This window comes from Aptenodytes patagonicus, chromosome 2 (genome assembly GCF_965638725.1).
Source record: "Aptenodytes patagonicus chromosome 2, bAptPat1.pri.cur, whole genome shotgun sequence".
Lineage (NCBI taxonomy): Eukaryota > Metazoa > Chordata > Aves > Sphenisciformes > Spheniscidae > Aptenodytes > Aptenodytes patagonicus.
The window spans coordinates 92,733,901-92,757,165 of record NC_134950.1 but is presented as its reverse complement, the minus strand read 5'-3'; the positions used below and the strand labels follow the sequence as shown (position 1 = coordinate 92,757,165).

At 40.1% G+C, this 23,265-nt stretch overlaps 1 pseudogene; it reads right to left on the bottom strand.

Annotated features, from left to right (window-relative positions):
- Positions 1-879: 879 nt before the first annotated feature.
- On the bottom strand, positions 880-22,749 carry LOC143157276 (glutamate decarboxylase 1-like; annotated as a pseudogene).
- Positions 22,750-23,265: the final 516 nt, after the last annotated feature.

Here is a 23,265-nt window from a genome sequence, read left to right as displayed (position 1 = left end):
CGTATGCTGCTGCCTCCAGTTCCCCCCTCTTCCCCCTCCAAAACATTTCTAGTTTGGAAAGGACAAAAGCAATGCATAAAGAGCCTTTTGGGTGACATGTTGACTTTTATAATTACAGGAAATGCATCCCATCTCTTCAGTAAAACTTCTATGTAGAAGCAAACAAAAATTAAAAAAAACAATAGGCGATAAGTTACTATTTTCTCTTAAGCCCCTGAAAGCTTGATTTTGATTATGGACAAAAGATAATTTTAATTCTTGCTATATGTCTACATGCTATTTGCAGTTGTTCTTTTTCCAAAGCACTCTCCATCAGCATAGCTTTCCTTACAACACTTACAGCAGTGATTTTGAGAAATGAATACAGCTGCCCTTTTCTCCATGCTTTAAAAAGCATGTTTACCCTGGATGAATGTTGTAAAGCTTTTTAGCAGCTGAAGGGTCCCACAACAAAACAGGATTTCAATACCGTGACCTATGCTTTTGAACTCAATTCACCTGTCCTTTGCCACTTACAAGTTTGAGTTGTACTTTAAACTGCTTTAGGATATCTGAGCCATCAGAGACCTGTTAAAGGAAGGATACTTGCTGAATATTTAGCAGCATGTTTAGCTTCACCATTAGGGGGATAGGGAACCTACAGGCTTTAATTTAAACAGGACACTTAATTCAAATAACTCTGGAGAGGGGAGATGAACCCCACAGTCATATAATTTCTAACTCGAATGGGACTCGTAATAAAACGTGCTTCTTAATATTTCCTGCTGTACTCCAATTTAAAATTTGCTTTTGTCTTTAATTTCAAATATGCTTCAGTCTGAAACAGTGAAGAAAATGTGTCAAGTTTCTGGAATAAATCTGTATTTTCAGAGTCCTTTCCTACTGTTTTGGACTGGAAACAGGCTGGAACAGATAGCCTGCGTGCATCTGGTTACATGATTGTAGAAGATCCTAGTAAAAGAATATAATGGTCACTTTGTAATGATATATGTGCAAATAGCTCTTTAGGAAAAATCTTTTTTTTCTTTCTAACTGGAGTTTAAAAGAAAATAAGTAGGACTAAAAAATCTCTCCTTGCTCAAAGCCACACCTCCATCAACTGAAGAGAAATAAAGCTTAATGAAGCAGTAAGAGGATCTTTCCAGCTTAAACGCATGAAAATTAACAGCCAATCAAACATGTGAGGAAGCATCATGTGATGTGAAAAGTGATCATTCCCCCAAATGTGTTTTTCATGCATTTAATTTTACCTCTAAGACAATATCTTTCCTGTTGCTCCTGTGACGAAGGATGACAGCACAGACCTTTGTAAACCTAATCACCAAATAAGCAAACCTGTTAACTTTTCATAGTAGTATCTCTTAGGTAAGCTGAGTGTATCTGCCATTTAATGTCAAGGTTAAAGACTATAAACCCCTACAGATAATTAATGCACCCACCGCAACATTATCCTGTGGCTTGTCTACATGAGAAAATTAGTGAGCACTTAGCTAGGCTATAAAATAATGCTACGTTCCCTGTGTGGGCTCCAAGCATCTCCATGACAGGTTGGTTGCTGCATTTTGAAAGCTACCCCATGCTGAGTATTTGAGGAACTACTTCCATAAGGAAACAGCAGTAACTAACATGCTATAAATTCACACCTTTCCCTACTGCATGCTGACTTCTCCTGCAAATAAAACTCTCCGACACACTGAACTCTACATACTGTACTAAGGTACCTAGCAGCACAAAGGATGATTTGACTTTTACTATGGTATATTCTGTTTGCAAGGCATTAGTTTGGCAAGCAGGCTTTGCTGTTAAAAGAATGGCAGCCTCCATAGGTAATTTAATGAAAAGGTGAGAGAAGCAGGTAGTCTGCTCTTCCAATTTATACAAACAGACAATACTTAGAATAACAACTAACCCTGGGATCCGATAGAAGCCCTCTCAAACCTTTTCATTCAGTGTACTTCCAAATATTTGCAACAGCTTAAAAAAAAAAGTCTGGGTTTGTTGGAAGAATCCCAAATCAGATACTGTACCATGTAAACCTGATAATTCTGCCTTTCAATTTTAAATCTTTAAATTTATAAATGCATAAGCAAATGTAAGCTTGGCTTAAACAACCTTGCAGAACTATTTGCTCCTTTTTGAGGGGAGTTTTCTGAAATCCAGAAGTGGGCTCAAATACATTGCATTACTTTTTAGGTGCTTGCTAACAAAATAATGCTTTTCTTGTGTGTCTAAGAATATGTAAAATACATGCATCCATTTTATGCTCTTCTTGAGCCCTCTCTGACTTTTTGAAACTGTTGAGAAGTGGACCTGATCACTGTCCTGGCACACCTCTCCTCTACAGAGTGTACCTGTAGGGTAGCATCTCAAGGAGGCTCCTAGGAACATGTTTCTTTACTCATTTGACACCAACTGAATAGGAAAGCCTCTCCTCTTGACCACGTAATGGTTCTGGAGTGGGAAACCTCAGAAATATAAGCTCTACAGCAGAGGACAAGGTTGGCTATACAAGCTATCAGTAAGCTCCAAAGAAAGAAGTAGTTAAAGAACTGATGCTTCTGTCTGAGCGGTAAGCCAGCTTTCATGCTTCTAGCATTAACGGGACCTCAAGCTTCCTCACAGGAGTCACCCAAAGTGCATTGTGATAGAGAAGTGGGCCCACTTGTGTTACCTTTCCACAAATGAGGAAGGCTGAACACTGAAGCGAAGCCCCCATCAGCTTGTGTGGATTCCAAATAACAGAATGGGCCGTAGAGATCAAATATAATGTAAAGCACTATCCAGATGTTAAAGGCTGCATCTCTTAAGTACTCCAAATTATTCCCATGCAGATAGAAGCTTATTAAATAGTTATATATGACCACCAGTTTGCATAGCACATAATTTTGTGCCAAACTACTTGCATATACCCACGCAGCACTGTGGTCTACAGTATAAATACACTCTGAAAAGGCTTGCAGTTCTAGGTCAGGGACGTAAGATAACAAATCAGGGTACAGAAATTGGGAGACATCATCTTTAAGAGGAAAGCACTTCCAAGAAGAAAATTAAAGGGAAAAAAGGGCCAATGGTTGATGAAGAAATACGTTACTGTGGGATATTTTAAGCAGAAGCAAGAGTTTGATGAAGCTATAACACTTGTGGCAGGAAAAGGAAATACATGGAAGATACGTTCAAGAAAAGTTTAATACAGCAAGAAGGCAAAGAAATCAAAGAGAGAGGCTAGGATGTTTTTTTAAGGGGGCCAGGATTGATTTTTTTTTCCTGTTTTTTTTTGTTTGTTTGTGGGGGGGATTTTGGCTGGGTTTTGTTGGGTTGGGGTTTTTGGGGCAGGGGTTATTAGCATGTGTTTGTTTTTTCCTAGATGCCAAATGTTATTGCATAGTGACAGAAAGCAGGGCGAGATTCAAAGCAGCAGCAACGTGGTGAGAATGACAAGAGAAAAAAGATTATCTACTCTGAAAGAAAAAAAAACCAAAACAACATGTTCTTGTGCTCACCTTTCAATGCCGTTGAGTTTAAAAGAATGTTTCCTAGACATCATCAGGCCACCACCCCATACAGCCTGCATGAAATGATTGACTGACTTACACTCATAATAAAATAGGGAAAGATTTGCAACCATCATTAAATATTTCATCTTAGGAATATAAACTGTTCAATGAATGATTCAAGTATTATACAGAAAGAAACTCAAAGAGGAAAAGAAACTTACAGCTTACCCTCTTCCCCCAGCACAATTAGAGGACAAAACCAATATATTAAAAAAGAAAGTAGATTGATGACATATGACAAATATTATAAAGGGCTGCACTATGCCAGTGATTTCCTATACTATTCTGTTGTTTATTATAGCAGAAAATAAACTGATTGTATTTGATTCAACTTCTAGTTATACAAATAGTCCTACTAGCTTCAACATGGTTTAATGCATCAGTAAGATAAGCAGGATTTAGCACCATAACAAGAACTCAAAAATACCAAGGGTTATATTCTGGTCACCTTTATGTCAATCCGCATTTCACTATTTTCAGTGAAGACATGATTGCATATGAAAGTAAGTTTGGTCTTTAGCTACAAATAGTTGGGTTATGTGGATATAAGAAAAGAATTTGCCTCTGTATTCATTCTGTATTCTTCATTCACCGTAATCATCCTTTTCAAATATCTTGAGCTCCCACCTCTGAAGTACCAAACAGCAGCTATCAGAGCAAGGCAGCTTTACAACAAAGTTTCTGATTTTTCCTCACATAATTAGGCTGACACCCTCTTCATATTTTGCAGAAATTAGAGTATCTTTACAGGACACAGGGATTTCAGTGGAATAAGTTCATTATACTTCTATTATACTGTCATTGTACTATGGAAGAAATCAATGCTACGCACATCAGCATTCAACTGTTTTTATGTGCAACAGCCAACATTTCCTCAAAATGTTGTCCTACTATTAGGCATGCAAACCTATTTATAGCATCTATCTAGAAGTTTTCAGGAAGGGCTAAGGGACTAGAGCTCCTATAAACTTCAAAATCTGGAAAAAAAAGATTCAGACTATTTAGTAAACACAATACCGAGGTTGGCTAAAGACATAAACCATAATTATTCATACCTCTTCACAACAGCAGCAAAACCCCAAAACCAAAGCTAGCCACTTTCCCCCCTACACTCACATACTTATACCAGAGCTAAGAATTTTATTTAGGAAGCATAATCAACCTTACTTTGTTACAAGCCAAGTATCCTGAAATAGGAGGGTAAACCGAATGACAACTCTGAAGACAGACAGTAACTCAGGAGCTCAAATATTATATGCTGCACAGGTAGTGTGTTTAATTTTTGGAGTTGGCTTAGCTGATGCAAGAAGAACCATCTTATAAGTGGTATGTGCTATATTACTGCATGAGTGCAGTCAACCATTTTTGTAAACAAGCACAACCTATACTGAAAGATTATATCCCCTTCTGTATTTTTTTCCAGTAGCATCCATTCAGGCAAATAGGCCATTCATTTCATAATCTCAGGAAAGCTGTGCCTACAAAACTAATTCCAGTTTTTAAGCTTCTGAGAATGCCAAGCATTATTTCCAGAAAGCCTTACATCCACATGCATCCAGAGCTTATGCTTCTCACATATGTCAGCAATGTCAGAAAGGGGATCAAAGGCTCCATAAATGGTGATACCAGCAGTGGCACTGGTAAAGTGGGATGTGACCCTGAAAGTGATAGAAGATTTTGCAAGTCCACATGAGCTCAAAAACATCTCAGAAAACCTATTATGCTTTCCTCATATCTCTAGCAGAACTTATCTCTATAATTAATAATGAACAACATTCTTCTTTACTATTCCATCTCTTCTCATTTCTTAAATTCCTATTCCATTTCAGGGTGAACTGCAAAAAAAGGGTGCTCTTCCAAAAAAGAAAAAAAAACAAAAATGTAATGGCACTTTATCTATAGGACTGCTTCTATTTGTGTGTGAAAAAATCTTATATATTCATGACACAACATAACCCAAGTATTGTCATCCATCAGAAAACTTCCATTACTTTTAATCAGAAGCTATCTAGAGACACCACAAGCTCTTAAGTGCTTTTGCAAATGTAGATCCTATTCCTGCTGTGGTGGGAATGTAGCTGAAGAACATTTTCTGGGCTTTCTTGGCTCTCCCCCCAAACACATATGCAGGTGTTTCAGCAATGTGAAAAACAATTAAACAATAATAAAAGCCCCCATTTCAGATCAACCTGAAATGAAATATGTAAGCATCGAGTACCACAATAATTTTAAGTTACTTTTTAAAATAGCTTAGCTGTGAGCCAACACAGAGTCCACATGTTTCATTTAAAAATATATCAAAGTAAAGCATTTCAAATTTTCCTCCATTTGGAGAAAACTGGCTGAAACAGCAGGCCAGAATTTGACACAAATTAACAGACAGTTCTCATTCTCTTCAAAAAACAGGTTTTTCAGCTATTTTATTATTTCGGGGGGGGGGTATCCTGTTCTGTCTTTTACAATCAGCATCAATGACAATTTTATGTGAGTTAATGCTGCCAGATTGCAGATAGCATTGTTGGATTCAACTCCACATTAACATCAAAAATGAGAGTGAAAACAACAACCTGTCTTTTGATTTTCAGTATTTCAGCCTCCAAATCAGCTGGAATCATTTTCCCAGTGTCAAATATTGAGAGAAAAAAAACAAAAGAGAATAATGTCATTTATTCTTCTGATTAGTCTCTAAATATACAGGAAATCAGACACCAGATTCTACTTCTAAGGCTATTCATAGTACTCTATGTTCTTTATTATTTACCATGCTACTAAGTTCATATCATCTGCAAATTTTACCAGCCATAATTTCATGTCATCATCAAAACTGTTGAGAAAAACAAAAAACAGCACTAGAGGAAGACCTGATTCCCAAGTTCATCTTCCTCAGCCCCTTTTCATCCAAGAACTACCTAACACATGTATGTGTGTTGAGTGGTGGGAGTTGCCCTCTTAAATGCCTCAACCTTAATAATCCAATTGTGCAAAAGAGGATAAACCTTGAAGTAGAGAGCGCCACAGAAAGGAATGTTGCTTTTTAAATACAGGTACTACAAACTGAGTTCCATGTAGCATTCACAAGATGTTGCATTAAGCAGAGAAGAAAATGTGAAGAAAGGTATCAAAGTTTAAACACGAACAGTTGGTTCTCACCCATTACGTAAGATCTAAGAAACAACAGACCTCCCCTCATCCTGTCCCCCGATTTTGTTTCACGATGATTCTCACCAGAATTTGAGAGCACACTGGACATCACACAGTTTGTAATGACAACAGGATGAGGGTTTCCCCCCCCTGCCCCGCAAGACTCCCAGTTTACATTTTGACAATGCCAGGAAATAATGAAGAATTCAGTAATAGGTGGTGTGGGTGGGTTTTTTTTCCTTTTCTTCAGTGAAATGCAACTTAAATATTTTTTTAACAAGAAAAAGCCTGAAGCAGAACTAAAGAGATGCGCCCTAAAGCCCTGCGCATATTCCAAGAGCAATGAATAGAAAAGAAATATGTCTGTAAACCTCTCCTTGAAACTGCTACTGCACCTGTTCCACTAGCCTTATGTAGAGGACAGGTCACATTCCAGTGAGAAGAAAAAAAAAACCTTCTAAACAAAACAGTAGAGGTCTAAAATGAAAGTAATTCAGACAGACTGAAAATGGTAGTGGGTGCTTGGACAGAATCTCGGAAGAAGATAGGCTCCAGCCAAGGCTACCCAAGCTTAAGAGCCCAGTTCCCCACCATCTGTTCCAGTGCACCCAAATCCCTTTGGGCAAATCCTTTCATTTGGAAAGCAAAGGCAGGTCTCTTGCACTCCCACCTGCACCCCAAGTAGGCACTCTGACATGGGCAAAGGCCTCCCACCCCACCCCAAGCTCCTGGGCTGCTACTGCCCCAAGGAGACAAACGTTACAGGTAGGAGCACCTGGAAAATTATCACACCCCTGGAAAAGCTGAGTTAAGAAAGGAGGAATCTATCTTATCCCACATGGTTTTTCTTCCCCACGTTTCTTGAAATGGCTGAGCAACACATTGCTCTTTGCACAGAAGAAGGTGGCAAGAACACCCAATCCCATTCTCTGCCCAAAACACTTTCTGCCACCTTGACTCACGCTAAAGAGCACCATCTCCTAGAGGCAAATAAACAATGAGATTGTGGAATATATCTAGGAGAGTCCAATAATTTTTACTTCATTTTTCTCCTCAGGCATGACAGCCACGTTTTACTTAAACTGAATGGGGTAAGACCTGAATAAAGACCTACAAAAAGAAACTTGTAAAACTGAACCCTGTTTTTATGAACAGTGAATTTTGTTCAAGACAGTCAGAGTTCATTTTATAAAATGGGATTCCCGCTAGGAAACAGAACCAAAGGCACAGTGCATCAGAAGAAGTTATGTGCAACAAAACATTCTTGATAGGCATGGCATGTCTTACCTTTTATTTCACTGTAACTACATTATCTGTCCCAATTCCAAGAACTGCTGCTGCTTTCTTTAGTGAATTGTGGCTCTTAAATATGAAGAACAAGAAGTTTGAGGGAGCTTTAAGTGTGTTTGTGCATACAGGAAATAGAAACAGTGTATATACATATAAATATATTTACATATTGTATATGTTCCTCTTCATTCTTTCTATCCTAAATAAATACATTGTGCATGACTCAGTCACGTTAAAATGGCAGCATTAAAGAGGAGCCCTGTTAAAGTTTACCAGCGTTCTGTTGGTTTGTGTCTTCAGCAGGAGCAGCAACACGTCCTTCAGAAGAAGCTGTCTGTCTTCTGTAATGCATTCAGCTGTGTACACTGTACCATGCCATATAGGAAACTAACAGTTTTACCTCAGATGGTTTCATAATGCATTCTGATAAGAAGGTCACGTATGTGTATATATACATATTTAATCATAGATAATTAACTAAAGCATGGTACTCAGCAATTTACTAAACAATTTCACTCAGTAATAAGGGAGAAGCAATTTTGGAATGTTCTTTATAATTTATGATGGCATTATTATTGAGCATGACTATTATATAGCCATGCAATATCATTAACCATTTAAATTATAGTAGTAACACATTTGTATCATGAATACTTACTAAGTGGTTGGTTACCTGAGCATTGGTTAGTGCAGTTAGTCCTAAAGCCATAGGTGAAAGCACTGAGATATATAACTACTTAAAGTTTCTCAAATCAAACATTACAGGATTTGCATAATATAAAGAAATAAATTTATCTGAACTATTCTCCACTGCTTTTGTTTGGGTATTAATATCCTTGATTTTAAAGTGGAAAACTAAAGCCTCTAAAAACTTTGCTAATTGTTTTATCACATGCCTTCACAGTGACAAAATTAAAAGCAGGCAGGGAGCATTGCCCTCTGAAATGACATCGCCAGAACACAGCTGAGGCAGCATCATCAGGGTGACGCTCACCGTCACCCCACCCTGTGCATGCACAACTACAAGGTCACACTGTTCCTCTCTAAACACCTACAGGAAGGCAGCCTGTCCCCACAGAGGGCTGTCACAGTCTGTTTGGATCTCTCAACTTTACAGAACTATGTACTCTGCAATTTAAACTTCATTTCATGAGCTCGTTAAGAATTATGACAAACATGACAAACAGGGGCTCAACCTCCTTTTGCCCAGACTAATCTGTCGCATGAACTCACTTATTCACCATTCAGGTCATAAGGTTTCATGACTTATAACCCATAATTCTGAATTCGGGCAACTAGGAGCAAAAAAAAAAAACCAAACAAAAAAAGAGAATTAGTTACTGTGCTGGTTTTGGCTGGGGTAGAGTTAATTTTCTTCATTAAAAAGAAATTGGCTGTGTTTTGGATTTGTGCTGGAAACAGTGTTGATAACACAAGGATGGTTTAGCTATTGCTGAGCAGTGCTGACACAGAGCCAAGGCCTTTTCTGCTTCTCACCCCACCCCACCAGCGAGTGGGCTGGGGGTGCACAAGAAGTTGGGAGGGGACACAGCTGGTATTACCATAAGTTGGCAGATGAAAAACTCTCTAAGACTCAATTTGGAGTTTTAGAAAGCAGGCATTCTTTATTGCGGCACCGGGCGCACAGGGGATCGCTCCACCTACTGTGCGCGCCGGGCTGCTCAACTATGGGAGTTATGTACAATCAGAATATACATATACATTAAATTTCTAAGAAATGATTAGCATATTCATGTTATTTCTTGGAACTCATTAACATATGCAAAAGTTTTTAACGCATGCGCTCTTATGTTCATTGGTGGTCTTCCAGGGTCATCTGGTAGTTGTCGATAGTCTTCCTCACTGTGTCCGCTAATTGAACTCAGTCTTTTCACCTAGTTGCAGTAGCTGATTTCAGCATAACTTCCTTATCCATTCCACCCCTGTACACAGAGCTTCAAGGATTCCTTTTATCTATGGAATGTCCAGTCTGCAGAACACTTAGTTACTTCACTTCGACAAAGAAAACCGTATGTCTCCTTAGTATTTCGGTATCACCGGGACAGCTGACCCCAACTGACCAAAGGGATATTCCATGCCATATGACATCATGCCCATCATCACATAAAGCTGGGGGAAGAAGAAGGGAGGAGGGGACATTCGGAGTGATGGTGTTTGTCTTCCCAAGTAACCGTTACGCATGATGGAGCCCTGCTTTCCTGGAGATGGATGAACACCTGCCTGCCCATGGGAAACAGTGAATGAATTCCTTGTTTTGCTTGCGTGGCTTTTGCTTTCCCTATTAAACTGTCTTTATCTCAACCCATGAGTTTTCTCACTTTTACCCTTCCAATTCTCTCCCCCATCCCACCGGAGGGGAGTAAGCGAGCGGCTGTGTGGGGCTCAGTTGCCGGCTGGGGTTAAACCACAACAGTCACCTAGCTGACTGTGAGAGTGCTCATCCTTCCTGCTCGGTCATGGTGCTGGGAAGCATGAAAGCTTCGGCAGTCCAGCTGCTGTTGGATCCACTTCAGAAGCTTTTTGGGTAAGCTGTTTTATACCTTCCAGCTTGGAGGTTTGGTTTATACAATTCCCATAAGTTAGCAGATTCTGAGGAAACTGCCAGACAAAAGATCATGGCTGCAGGAGACAGCAATTTGCGGGTGATAATGGCTGCATAATGACCCTTTAGCTCTTTCTGGCCACCTGTCCTGTCTACACGGTGCTCTTACTTTGACCTAATGGCACTGCTCCCAGCATACATCAGGCCTTAGCATGAGCTGGGTTAGTCAAAATCTAAGCAGGAGTTGAGTGAACAGTCACAAGTACACAGCCACAGCACCGAGAGGCACATCCATCCCACCTACATTGCTGCCGCAGGGTGTCCTGGGAGAGTCCCTGAGGCAGGGCTGGGAGTGGGGCGGGGGAAGCAGGAGAAGTGAGTGCAGCTTGGCCGTCCAGCTAGCTGTGAGGCACCCTGGACCTACCAGGTAGATTCTCACACTTGACGAAGAAACTCTCAGTTTTGCTGAGGTTTTTGAGGCCCCAGTATCCGCTTTTACACCCAGAGGGTGTTGCTTTCTTCCTTTCACAAATCCCTCCCCTCCCTAACCTGTGGTGAAGGTCAGGCCCAAACAGCTCTGTGCGAAGCCCACTCAACTTGGCACACAATCCACCCAACTTCCTTGGCTTGGGATCAAACCTTGGAAAACTTCAGTGCACGTCACAGCTCTTTTAGAGGTATTTGCAGCAGCAACACAGGGCAATCACTCCGTGGCTTAGCCAAAGGGGCTGCAGGGCAGAGCAGTGTCACCCAGGTGCCCTCTGTGTGCATTACCAGTACTTTCTTTGTGCCACACAGCTATGAGTAGGGGTAGCCTGGTCACCTGCTTGCCCATCTTTGCCCCTCACACAGGTGAACTGTGCTCTCTGTACTTCTCCATAACAAAGGGCTGGGTACTAGTCCTGCTAAAGAATCAGAGTTCAAGGACCATCCGGACGATGCTCTTAGTCATATGGTTTAGTGTTAGGCAGTCCTGCAAGGAGCTGGGAGTTGGACTCGATGATCCTTATGGGTCCCTTCTAACCTGAGATATTCTATGATCAGAGCAAAAGCTTTTTTTTTTTTTTTTTAAATAAAAAGGGACCAAAAAAAAAAAAAAAAGACACGGTGATACCACAAGGGTCATGACCATCTGACAGTTTTGGCAGTTGTTTATTATCAGCAGGGAAAAAAAATCTCAAAAAGAATACCCCTGCACTTAATTCTGATATTCTTAGTGAAAGAACTTGATATAGAATATGAATGATTTTACTTTTGAAATGTCTTTAGGTGTTTGTACTGTAAAAAAAAAATCAAATTCAATATTAGCAGTTCTTTTTTTATTGAAATTAAATGTTTAATTCAAACAAAAGGCTGTTTGATGTTCTTATTTGTAAAGGAAATAGACATACTTGGTTCTGGCTAATGAATAACCATTTTTTTCCACCTACTCTTTGAAACTGTCAAAATTACAATGATTAGGTAAAAAAGAACAAAAAAAATTGCTGCGTGCCCTTGAGGCTAATTTGCTAATACAGGTCAGCAGGATATTATTGCTCCTTCCCTTCCCTGCAGTAGCAAGCAGGAAAAGAGGCTCAATTAAGGGGTCGGTCTTCAGGTAACAGTGATATCTAGACTACGTGCTCATGCAGACCATGCTTTCCCATGCAGACCATCGTATGATTTAAGGATCATCTAAGGTTCAAATACTTGCAGGATGTGGATGCTTACATTGAACATCACAATCCACGTGATTCAGAAGCACACAGCACCACAGGCTCAAACCTAGGACCAGAGGTTCCTAAATCACCAAGAATATTTTTCCCCACATGCACACGCTACAAAACATTTGGGATTTTCAGAAATCACAGGCTGTGTGCTCTATCACAGGCATTACAGCACTCCTCATTGATGATGCACCACGGGCAGGCAGTTTATGGAGCCCTACTGCAGTGAGATATTTACACGCTCAGAAACAAACAGCACAACATGTGGAAGTGCAGCCATGCCTTTAGTTTTAACCTTGGGGAAATACTTGTAGCAAGCCAGCAAGACACTGTAGAGGTTTGATATGGTCCCACCTAATGATGTGGAAATGACAGACGGAGTTTGAGTTTTGAGTAGTTTATTCTTTCACAGAATCTGAACATTACATTCTTGGAGATCTTGGGCCAGGATCCTCAGTGTGAGCCATTACCATTCATCCAACCATATATTAATTCCTTGAGAGGCAAGAGACTAACTCTCCAAACACTTCCCAGGCTGCCTGCTTGCATAGTCTGCCACCTGACATCAGATCAGAGGATTTCCTCTCCACTCTAGCCCATTTTGTACTTCCTCAGTTTTGATAATGCTAGAAAACTTAGTCTGGGATATGGGAAGGAAAGGATTTTTTTTTTCCTCCTAATTATTATTTAAACAGTTGTGCTTCCTAGGCCCATTTGACCCTCTTCCTCTTCCTTCACCCATCAAGTCCTACGTTTTAGCAGAACACCAAAGCACTGAGGAGGAAGAATTAGTTGCACCCAAGTCATTGTCACTGCAGTTAATGTCTTTTAAAAAGTTTATTATTTTGTTTTATTGCGGCTGATTTCTGATATCTAATTGAAGAAAACTAATTCTAGTATCTCCAAATCTGGAGATGCTTCTAGCTGGGATTTCTTAGGCTGAGAAAATATTTTACCACATTTTTACAGTATTTTTCAATTGTCACAATTTATGTGTTGAAATTATAAATAGTATTTAAAAAAAATATAACCGAAGTTATCTGCCTTCAGAACAGATCCACTGCTGTTTGCATCTAAATTAAAATGAAAGTGCAAGTTATTGCCTATCTTACTGCAAGCTCTTTTGCCCTCTTGAAAACTCATCCTCCTCTATAGCCTGATCTAAGTACAAAGTCTCTCTCGATTCAGTGGGGCTAGAAGACTTCACAGGCTGACACAACCCATAAACAGGTCTAATTACCTTGCTCTACTTACCTGGATGAAATATGCCATCTGCTTAAAATTCCCTCCATCCAATCCTTTCATGCATCTTCTTCAGAAAAATCTGCTCCATGATAGGGAACACAGGAGCCATTTCATATGTAAACCTATATATACACTTTTTTCTTTTTACACAAAGGTAACAGCTTATTTTAAGAGTATTTCATGATCCAGGAGAAATGTAATCGAATGGAGGCTTTCATTTAGCAAGACCAGAGAGCACTAATATTTGCCTTTCTGCAGAGGAGAAAGATACTGCGTTTCTGATAGACAGACATGTTAAGTGGGTACCATACAGTCTGTGATTGTACCTACTGCTTCTAAAAACTGTAGTTCACATTCAGGTTTTTGCTACAAAATTTACTTAATTTATGTGTGAGCTGTGAACTATAGTTTCCTGAACTGAAACACTCCAGTTTTGCAGAGTCATACCTCAAGTTATTTTTGCTGAGAATTTACACTGGACTGTGTAGCATAGTCTTTGTGCCACACCATCACATTTGAGACGCTCTGCGTGGGGTCTGTAGTGATGTTGGGTGACTACAATAACCCCAAAGCATCAAGTACTGATTTAAGGTAAAATTACAGTCTTGCCAATTTATGCTCCGTGGAGCGAGGGGGTTTGACAGCTACCCGACGCGTGTTGTAGAGGGAGTTAAACCCAAAGTGACCTGTAAGACAGTCAGGAAACCAATACTGTCTAATAAGGTCCATTTAGTACATTGACATTATCATGCAGTACCAGCCCACTTCACCACACAACTCCAAATAAGTCTGAAGACAGACACAACTCCTAGCCAGTAACATAAGTATTTACATGGGCTTGGTGAAAGGCTTGCAGGCTGTTTTCTGTTACCTGGAATGCAGAGGACAATGCACTGCGTTTGGCAAAAGTGAATTACATAACATGCAAACCCACTACACTATTTGAAGACTTGCATGTAACTGAAATCACTTTTACTTAGTTTACACTGCTCTATTAGATTACAAAGCCATATGGATTTTTACCTGAAAACAGATTTATAAGAGGTGCTTATAAGGTATAGTTATGCACTATTGCCTAGTATTAGAGACCAAGGGAATGCTTTCCGCTTTTCCTTTAATTGAACTTTCCTATAAACTTTCTGCCTGTCAATTATTTTAAAATACGTGGCTACAACCAGCCTAATATAATAAGTTTATTCAATACAGACTTACTAGACACGACACTCAAGCACTGGTATTCTCTTGTTAAACCAAAGTCTGTAACACAACAGTCCTATAAATTTAGCTTAGAATGTCAAAGAAAATAATTATAATCTAACCAGCCCAGATAAATATATCACACCACCACCTGAACTGAAAAACAGACCAGGATAACCTTAACCATTAGGCAACAAGTAGCAATAGGAATTTTCTTTGGAGGACAAAACCCAGAAGCTGAGTTTTAAAGCAATCAAGAAAAAACCTCTGAAACTTCAGGCAGAATTCTGGGTGGCTTTTTGGCCTTCTGCGTGCAATTTTTTTCCGTACGGCCAAGTTTGCCTGGAGCACAGAAATTTAGGTTAATAAGCAGCGAGCTATGTTGGCATGCCAGATTGTCAGAATGATGCTCAAATTAATTATAAACAATGGCTTTGCTATCACCAGTGAAGCCAAATGCATGCTTAATTTAATTGCAAACATCAGGAATGAAAAATGGTGGCTCACGCAGTTTCTGACACCAGCCCCTTTTTTTCCCCCCGCAAATTATACTATAGCCTGTCAGAGGGGACCGAGAGACTTCTTCAGTCCTTTGTAAAAAAGTTCCCTATCCAAATACAAGTAGTTCAACTCAGAAGGAGGACTACTTACATGTTCAAAACATATGGAATAAAATCAGTAGACTGGGTCTACAGTCCTTATCTGATATTAATCAATAAATGCAGCATAGATGAGAAGCCTCATAAACCCTTTTCAAAGGCTATCAGACAAGGTAACATTGCTAATTAAAAATAGCCACATCCACAGTCTTAAAGAAGACAGTGTTATCACATACATACACGCTGCATACTTCTTTCTCCACCTACCCTTTCCAAAGGGAATCAAGTATACTATAATTATCCAGATTTCTCTACTCTGATTTGTTCCATTTTTTGTACGCTACCAAAGAGGCCAAAAGGATATTCTCATCAGGAAAAAGAGGTAGGAACATTGTTTATCAAAACCTGAAAGCCACTGGCTACTTCCATGAATATAAAACCTCATTCCAGCATCTCCAAAAATAATTAAAACAAATAAACAAAAACACAAAACCAAAAACTTTCCTCACAGGCAAGTAAGTATACATTGTTTTCCCCTCCAATACATTACAAACAACTTGTGAGTTACATGCCCAAGAACCCAAGATATAATTCTAGGAGGGACAGAATATCCTGTTGGTACCTCAGCTAAGCCTGCAACCTTCAGTTCTTTCCTCTGTTTCCTTTAGCAACTGTGGAAGTACTTCTCATTAACCCTGTGATTTCTTTTCTTATGTAAACACACTTTGGTCTTTTACTCCTTTGTATTTGTTCTATCTCTTAGCATTATTCGTTTTCTGCAAGTAGAACATATCTGCTAATACTCTTAAGGACATTCCCGCTCCATTCTTACCCATTCCCCGCTTCTTAAAAGCTGTATTTTCAGTCCTGAAACCTATCAAAATATCTTTGACAAAAGCCTGCCTTTTATTCACTCCTTTTCATGGAGATTAAAAAAAGAAAATGAGTTTAGGGCAAATATCTAACAAGCCTTATAATGAATATATTATTCTGATAAACCAGAAACTAATATTACAAAGGCAATTTTTTTTTTTTGGGGGGGGGGATTGTATGTATACCTGTACACACACACATATATATATGTAGCCATGTGTAGCAGGGTTTTTAGATAAACCTAAAATATTAATTCCTCATGTATTAGTCCTGCACTTAGTTTCACAGGGCAGAGCACAGAGATACTAGAAGTTTTGATCTGTGTCAACAGCAGATTTTAATTCAATGTATTTGCAAAGGAATACAGTAATTTGTCTGGTTAGCACACCCAAGTCAAACATGTAAGATCAGTTGCTATGAAGGAAAATGTAAGAGTTGAGTATCTTAATGTAATTGTCTACAAGTGTTCTGCCAACACTCACTGACGCCCTGAGCGGACATTCTGCGGGAAGTGAATGGGGAGCGTTTTCAGAAGCCGCTGCTCTCAGCTGAGGGTCTCAGCTGAGGCTGGCTGCCCTGCGCCGGCAGAGCCGAGGTCTGTCCTGTACTGTTTTGTCACGCCCTTTGCTGAGCAGGGGGGAAGTGGGAATATAGTCGGGAAAGGAATGTTTGAAACAGATGCCGTCCACCACTGTTGAGAAACAAATGTATGACCACACCTTGGGTTTATCTGCACTAAAAGGTCACGATAAAGGAATAATTGCTATAATTTCACTTGCTACAGAAGAATGGTATTTACAGTACATACTTGTTAGTATTTGCTATAGCTGTAAGCCATTCCCCAGCTGGACCGATAATGTCAAGGCCGCTAGAAAGTTGATTCAAGTAGCGAGGATGTCCCGAAATGATAGGCAAGTAAACCAGATTCTATGTAATAGACAGTTTTCTCAGCACAGTCTCTACTATCTTTTGTGAAGCGATTAGTTAAAAGGACATGGAAATCAACATGGGACACAAGAAAGTGTGTTGCATGGTAATGTTAGGAAAGACAAACATCCCTGAGAAACGGATATAATTGAAGTTGTAAAGCATTAGGCACCGTTAAAAAAACCTAAAAATTAAATTAATCAACTAAATTTACTATCGACACCAGGATTACACATAAGCGTTTGCTGAAGTTACTCATTTTGGCAGATGTTCAGAAGCATCCTATTATCTTCAAAGCTAGAACTCCATACGTCCTTGAATACCTGAACAAAACCAAATGGTTTTACATATTTCTGCTACTTCCTGGACTGTACTGAGTTAAGTACTGTGCTCTGCTTAACACCTCTGTAAATACAGCAAACAAAAGTTGCTGAAGATATAGAGGAAAAAAGGGGCGTGGGAAGTCAGCCAACCATGTCATAAACCATGCCTTAATGAAGAGGGGAAAAATGAAACAATGCAAAAACCAATCCAGTCCTGCAAAAGCATTACTGTTTCAAATAACATTATCATTAATGAGGGAGTGAAAGAGGCATTTTCCTCCTGCATTTATAGGTACATATCAAACTTTAGTATCTAAGTAAGGAAGTAATACTTAGAGTACCCAATATAGGAGCCTATTTTTTTTTCACTGACCATGCAAAGACCCCTAAATGAGACAGCATAAATAACACTTTGCATCTGTTAACTGGCCCCAAGTAGTATCTCTCTTCTAAAATGCTCCAGGCTGAACCCTTCCAAGCCTTCCAGAAGCTGATGCGGGTGGTGAAAGTCCAGGACTTTTTCTCCATTGTAGGTTCTTTTAGAGTAACTCAGGAGAATCTCTACCATCTCAAGCAAGAATTGTTCTGTGAAGCCTTCGCCATTCTTAGCAGGTAACAAGCCTAGGCAGAAATGAGGAGAACATGTGAATCAGCGTTAAGCTTTATCAGCTCAGTCAGGCTGGTCAGAGACTGTTTTAGTGACTATGAATATTCTGCTGAGTTTTTCCCTGTATATCCATTTTACAGACAAACAGGAACAGGGATATAACAAAACAGCGAGGAAAGGGAAAAACATGGTTAAGAACATCAGGCCTTGGCACGTGAATGTTTTGCAACATCCATAATTATGTTGTACTTCTTGCTTCTGGCATAAGAAGTGCCACAGAGTGCAAGCCTGGCTCGTGAGATGGCTTGCTTAGCGGCCATCTGCCAGTGGGTAAAACAAAGAAGAGTGAGAAGGGCAGCGCTAGCTCACTTCGCAGCCATTCCCAGGACACAGCAGCTTACTGCTCCTACTCAACTCCTCCTTCCAGCAACAATGGCAGAACACATCTCCCAGCAAGAAAGGGAGACTTGATCTGTAAATCTTCACGCTGCTCTGGAGAGGTGGCTGCCACAGCGACCTCTGTACTTTCAAGAGAAGAAGTGGAGAACACAGAAGGTGAACATCCTTTCTCAATGTGTCCTTCCTTCCTCAGCATGGTCCTGAAAATGCCTTTCATCATATTTACAGGGGAATATGGAAGACAGACACAGTTGGACAATGCACAACTGCTTTAGAAACCCACACCACCAGCAGTTTTCAGCCTCTCTGATGGAGGCAGCAACCTCGACAAATACTCTTCTCTCAGATTTTGCCTGATGAGAAGAAAGGAAATTTTATTTCTAGGTAAGTTCTGAAGAGGAAGAACACATAGCAATGACGGAAAGAGACTGAGAGAACTGCAAAGAGCGATAATGCACGGAGACAGAGGTTGGGGAAAGGGGATCATGCTCAGTGTCTTTTGCTCTTCCTCCTCTGTCACGAGTGGTGCTGATCCCTAAGGACCCTGCCACAGTAGCTCCACAGCATGCTATTGAAGCCTGTGAGATCATCTTGAGAGAACAGGCAAAGAAGGTGAGTTCTCAGCCACAATTAAGAAAGATGCAATAATCACAAATGGAAATATTTTTTGAATTTAGCCTTACTTGATGCACAGGTATTTGCAAAATAATTCACAAAGCTCTTAATGCGAGTCTCTCTCTCTCCTCCTCACCTCCTTGCTGGAGACTGCAGATGTGTATTTTATTTGCATCTGTAGGTTTAGAATTAGTGTCTTCATCTGCAGAAATACCATCAGGATGGGGGAAAAGGTGGAGGGAGAAGAATAAGAAAACAACATTGTTATTAGGAACCTAAGAACTTCCATACCTGTGAGATTAGCCCTCCATCTGATCCAGCTGAAGATAGAATATGTTATTTGAGTATGAAAATAACTTTTTGGTCTCACGTAGCACTGATGCTGAAAAGAACATCAGATGGATTTGAAGAAGCACTCTGAAAAAAAAACAACCAACAACCCCAAAAATCTCAGGTGAGATTGCTGCACCTGGCAAGGCAGGGTAGCCTGAACCACAGAGATTGTAGTGCCATGGTAGAGCAACTGGTTAACCTGTATGTTGCCCTGAATCTGATTCCTAGCTGTGAAGGAGGGGAGCAAAGGGGAGAGGTTAAACACACTGATACAACCTGTGGTTTGAGAAGTCACCAAGCTGCAGGTTGCTGGAAGCTGGAGGATTATGCTGGTGGAAGTATCACAGGGTTTTCCTGCATTATAGTCATTACTGAGGGTAGACTACAGACAAGGGGCAGTCATAGGATAGAGACAGACAGACTTGGCCTGTGGGCTATTCTTCTATTCTTATTACTGTTATTGTAATAAGAACAGACGCTAAGTCCTGGGCTTTGCTTAACATCCAGGCTCAGCTAATGCTTAAAATTTACAAAGGACTAACGGACCAGCTATTCTGAAAGTCAATAAAACAAGAACAGTTTTTGAAAAGCTTTGCTGTCTTGGTGTTTACACAGACAGGATCGATTTACATGGGCTTTTATCAAATAATTACATTTATTGTAACTTTAGGTTGTGTTTTCATAATGTAGGTAAGGAAGACTGTTAATGTCACTTGGCTTTTAAGATAATAAAATGTAACTGAATCAAGTGTTACTTTTCCTCCTCTGTCACGATGATACCACAGCCCTTACTGGATAGTAACATCTCCTTTGCTCGTGTTTTCTGACTGCAAAATGTTAGGGTAAGAAATCAAGCACTTCCTTCACTGAAATGACAAAACGCAAACAAAAAAAAGGCAACTTGAGAATGCTGTTAGTGCTGGCCTACAAAGACGCTAGTAAATCTAACAGTCTTTGGAAAAGTAGACACGCAGTGCCCAAAGCAGCTTCTGTAGCAGCTGCCAGAATTTCTTCAACTCCTCAGATGCAATAAAAAGGTAACACCTGGGAACTGTCCTGTCTTCTGGAAATTTAAAGTAGATTTTTAATTTCAATTTCTTTGAATTTTTAAAAGAGACTATTCAAACTTCTTTAAAAACCTGTGTTTTATAGTAGCCGAATATTTACTTTTACTGCATATAAACATCATATACATCCTGATTTGTAACCATGATTTCAGATTTTGTAGTTCTGTTTTCAGGCACAAATGACAATAGCCACAAGTCGAACAACATAATTGCGCCCATAAATCAGTCATTTAACTGCATTAATGGAAATAAAAGAAAGAAGAATAAACTTATTCATACTTACTTCATTTACATGGGAAAAGGATAATCTCTATATGGCTGAAGTTACAACCGCACAAACACTGTTTATCTCAAATATATATGACATTTTGTCATCTTTCCTCCAGTTTTGGTTTTGTTTTTTTTTTTTTTAATAAATCTGTTCTGATTTGTCTCTCATTTGACCATGCAAAGTAAGATTTATTACCAGATTTCTGTGGATGCAGGAAAAAATTTTGGTATGAATTTATGTTTCAGAGTTGCATTCCTTGTAAGTTGTGAAAGTAATCTTTAAAAAATAAAATACTTATCTAGTTCTTTTGATTGCCTAAATTTAAAAAGAGGGCTTCATTTTTGTTTCCTTAAAGTGATCCATTTATATATTTGTTTTGTCATCTCTCCTACTCATTCTGACTCCCAGCTCAATGCATCTGTCTTGTGCTTTTAGCCTCTGCTTTCCAATTGATTGCACATTTGCTAGCCATGAAAACTTGTCAGTGTTACTTGGGAAACTCAACCTTTGGAGAGGGAGGGTGAAGCCCACAAAAGAGATTTCAGCAGAGCACTATCAGGAGGGTCGCTCCTAGGAAGGTTGCAGAGTCCACCTCTCTGGATTTGACATATGTCTGCTCACACTGTAAGGTTCAAATGTCTAGAGAGTCCCAGACTAGTCAGAGAGCTGTTCAGGCTAACCAGAAAAAATGGTCCCACTTAGATCTCTCCCCACCCTAGCTGCTTGGATTTAGTAATATTTTCCCCTAGGAAAAAATACTCAACCCTGAACTCCTTTCTAGAGGAAGGTGCCTATATCTCCCCCCACCTCCCCCTCAGAAAAAGTCTGTGTCAAGCTCAGAGAGCAAAGAACATGGTGGCATCTTTCCTGTATTTGGTATTTCAGTGACCAGATGGTGGAAGACCTGTTTTTAAAGCTTATCTCTGCTTTATCCCCAAGCAAGGGATGAATCATTTGGGAAGGGAAGCAGGAGAAGAAGGAAGAACCACACTTTCCAAGGGTAATTCAAAGAGTAGGGAGCCAGGGCACTGCTCTTGCACCAATAACTATTTCTGTGTTTATTATTAAAACTTACCTTAGCTATCTGCTTTACCAAGTTCATTTTCCATATCTGAAAATATCTGTTTTCTTAAGAATATCTGTAATATCTATAAAGTCAATAAAAATATCTGTAATATCTGTAAGAATAACATAATATCTGTTTTCTTACTTGCATAGTTGGCAGCAAGCCTATTCAAAGATAACAACCTTTATACTTGAGGTCTTAAGCTTGCTGATTTAATTTAGGATGGAAATATGACAATTGTCCTTGTCATGTTAGTGACAGACAGATTTATCAGGCTGGGCTAAAAGAGCTGTAGGCTCCCCATTACTGATAGACCTGTTTTCTGGGATCACATGCCAGGAAAACAACTGCATCACTGCAGAGCATCATTCTCAGTCTGTAGAGTGTCTCACATCCGGCACTGCAACATCTACGTTGTCAGCTTTTCCTTCTTCATCCATACATGCACTGTCCCACGGAGCGGTACGGTCAGGCATATATGCACTGACATCCATAGGAATGAGCTGGTCTGGGGGCAGTTCTGTCCAGCCCTTTCTTATCCTCACACTACAACAGGAACACGCAGCGATGTTGACCCACACCTGTTTCCCCCCAGGCTGGCGAACAGCCTGCTTCTGGGAGACTGCGATGTGTCATGTCCACATGTCTTGATGCGTGCACGGCCAGGCATGGCCAGCCAAGAACCAAGACTGTGGCTGGCGGAGGGGCAAAGACGACAGTTTTCTACAGCTGAAAAGGTTGGACTACCCTGTTAGACATTATTAATACTTAGCTGAGCAGCAAACTCAAATTAGTAAACTGCAAATTCTTGCAGCCCATCATGGAAACTCTTCTGGCAGGATTGAAGGTGGCATGGCCCTAGTGGGAGGCTGCCACCGAAGAGGATTGGTTCTACCCCTGCCCTCCCCATACCTTTCCCAAACTTTGGCTGAATGTTTGCTGTGACAACTTCTGTGTCAACACTAGCTATCATGTGGCATGTGGCCATGCAACATGTCAGATCAGATCACTGATACAGCTAAAAGCCTCAATCCTCAGGGGGGGGACGGAGGGAGGGGACGGACGGGGGACACAGACACGGCAAAAAGCAGAACAGCCAGGGTTCAGCAGCTGACTCAGCACCCTGCACTATGAGGCTGCTGAAACACAGGGCTGAGAAGAGGAGGAGGAAGGCAGGGCCATCCCTTTCAGCAGCAGCACAGACTTTGATCAGCTTTAGCCAAACACAAAATCATGCTTTCACTGTACCAGGGAGAAACACAGATATGGTTTTCAAGATTAGAGATATTGATGCATTTCACTTCAATTTCCTCTTTGTTCCAACAGGTATCTTTGTTTCTATGCTCTATCTGCTTAATAACTTAAGTAAAATAATATCTTCTGATACTCAGTCCAGACTAATGAAGAACAACAAAAGGCTATCACCGCACCTTCAACAGGATTAAACTATTTTCCTGTTGTGAATCAGAAAAGGTTACATACAGTTCCT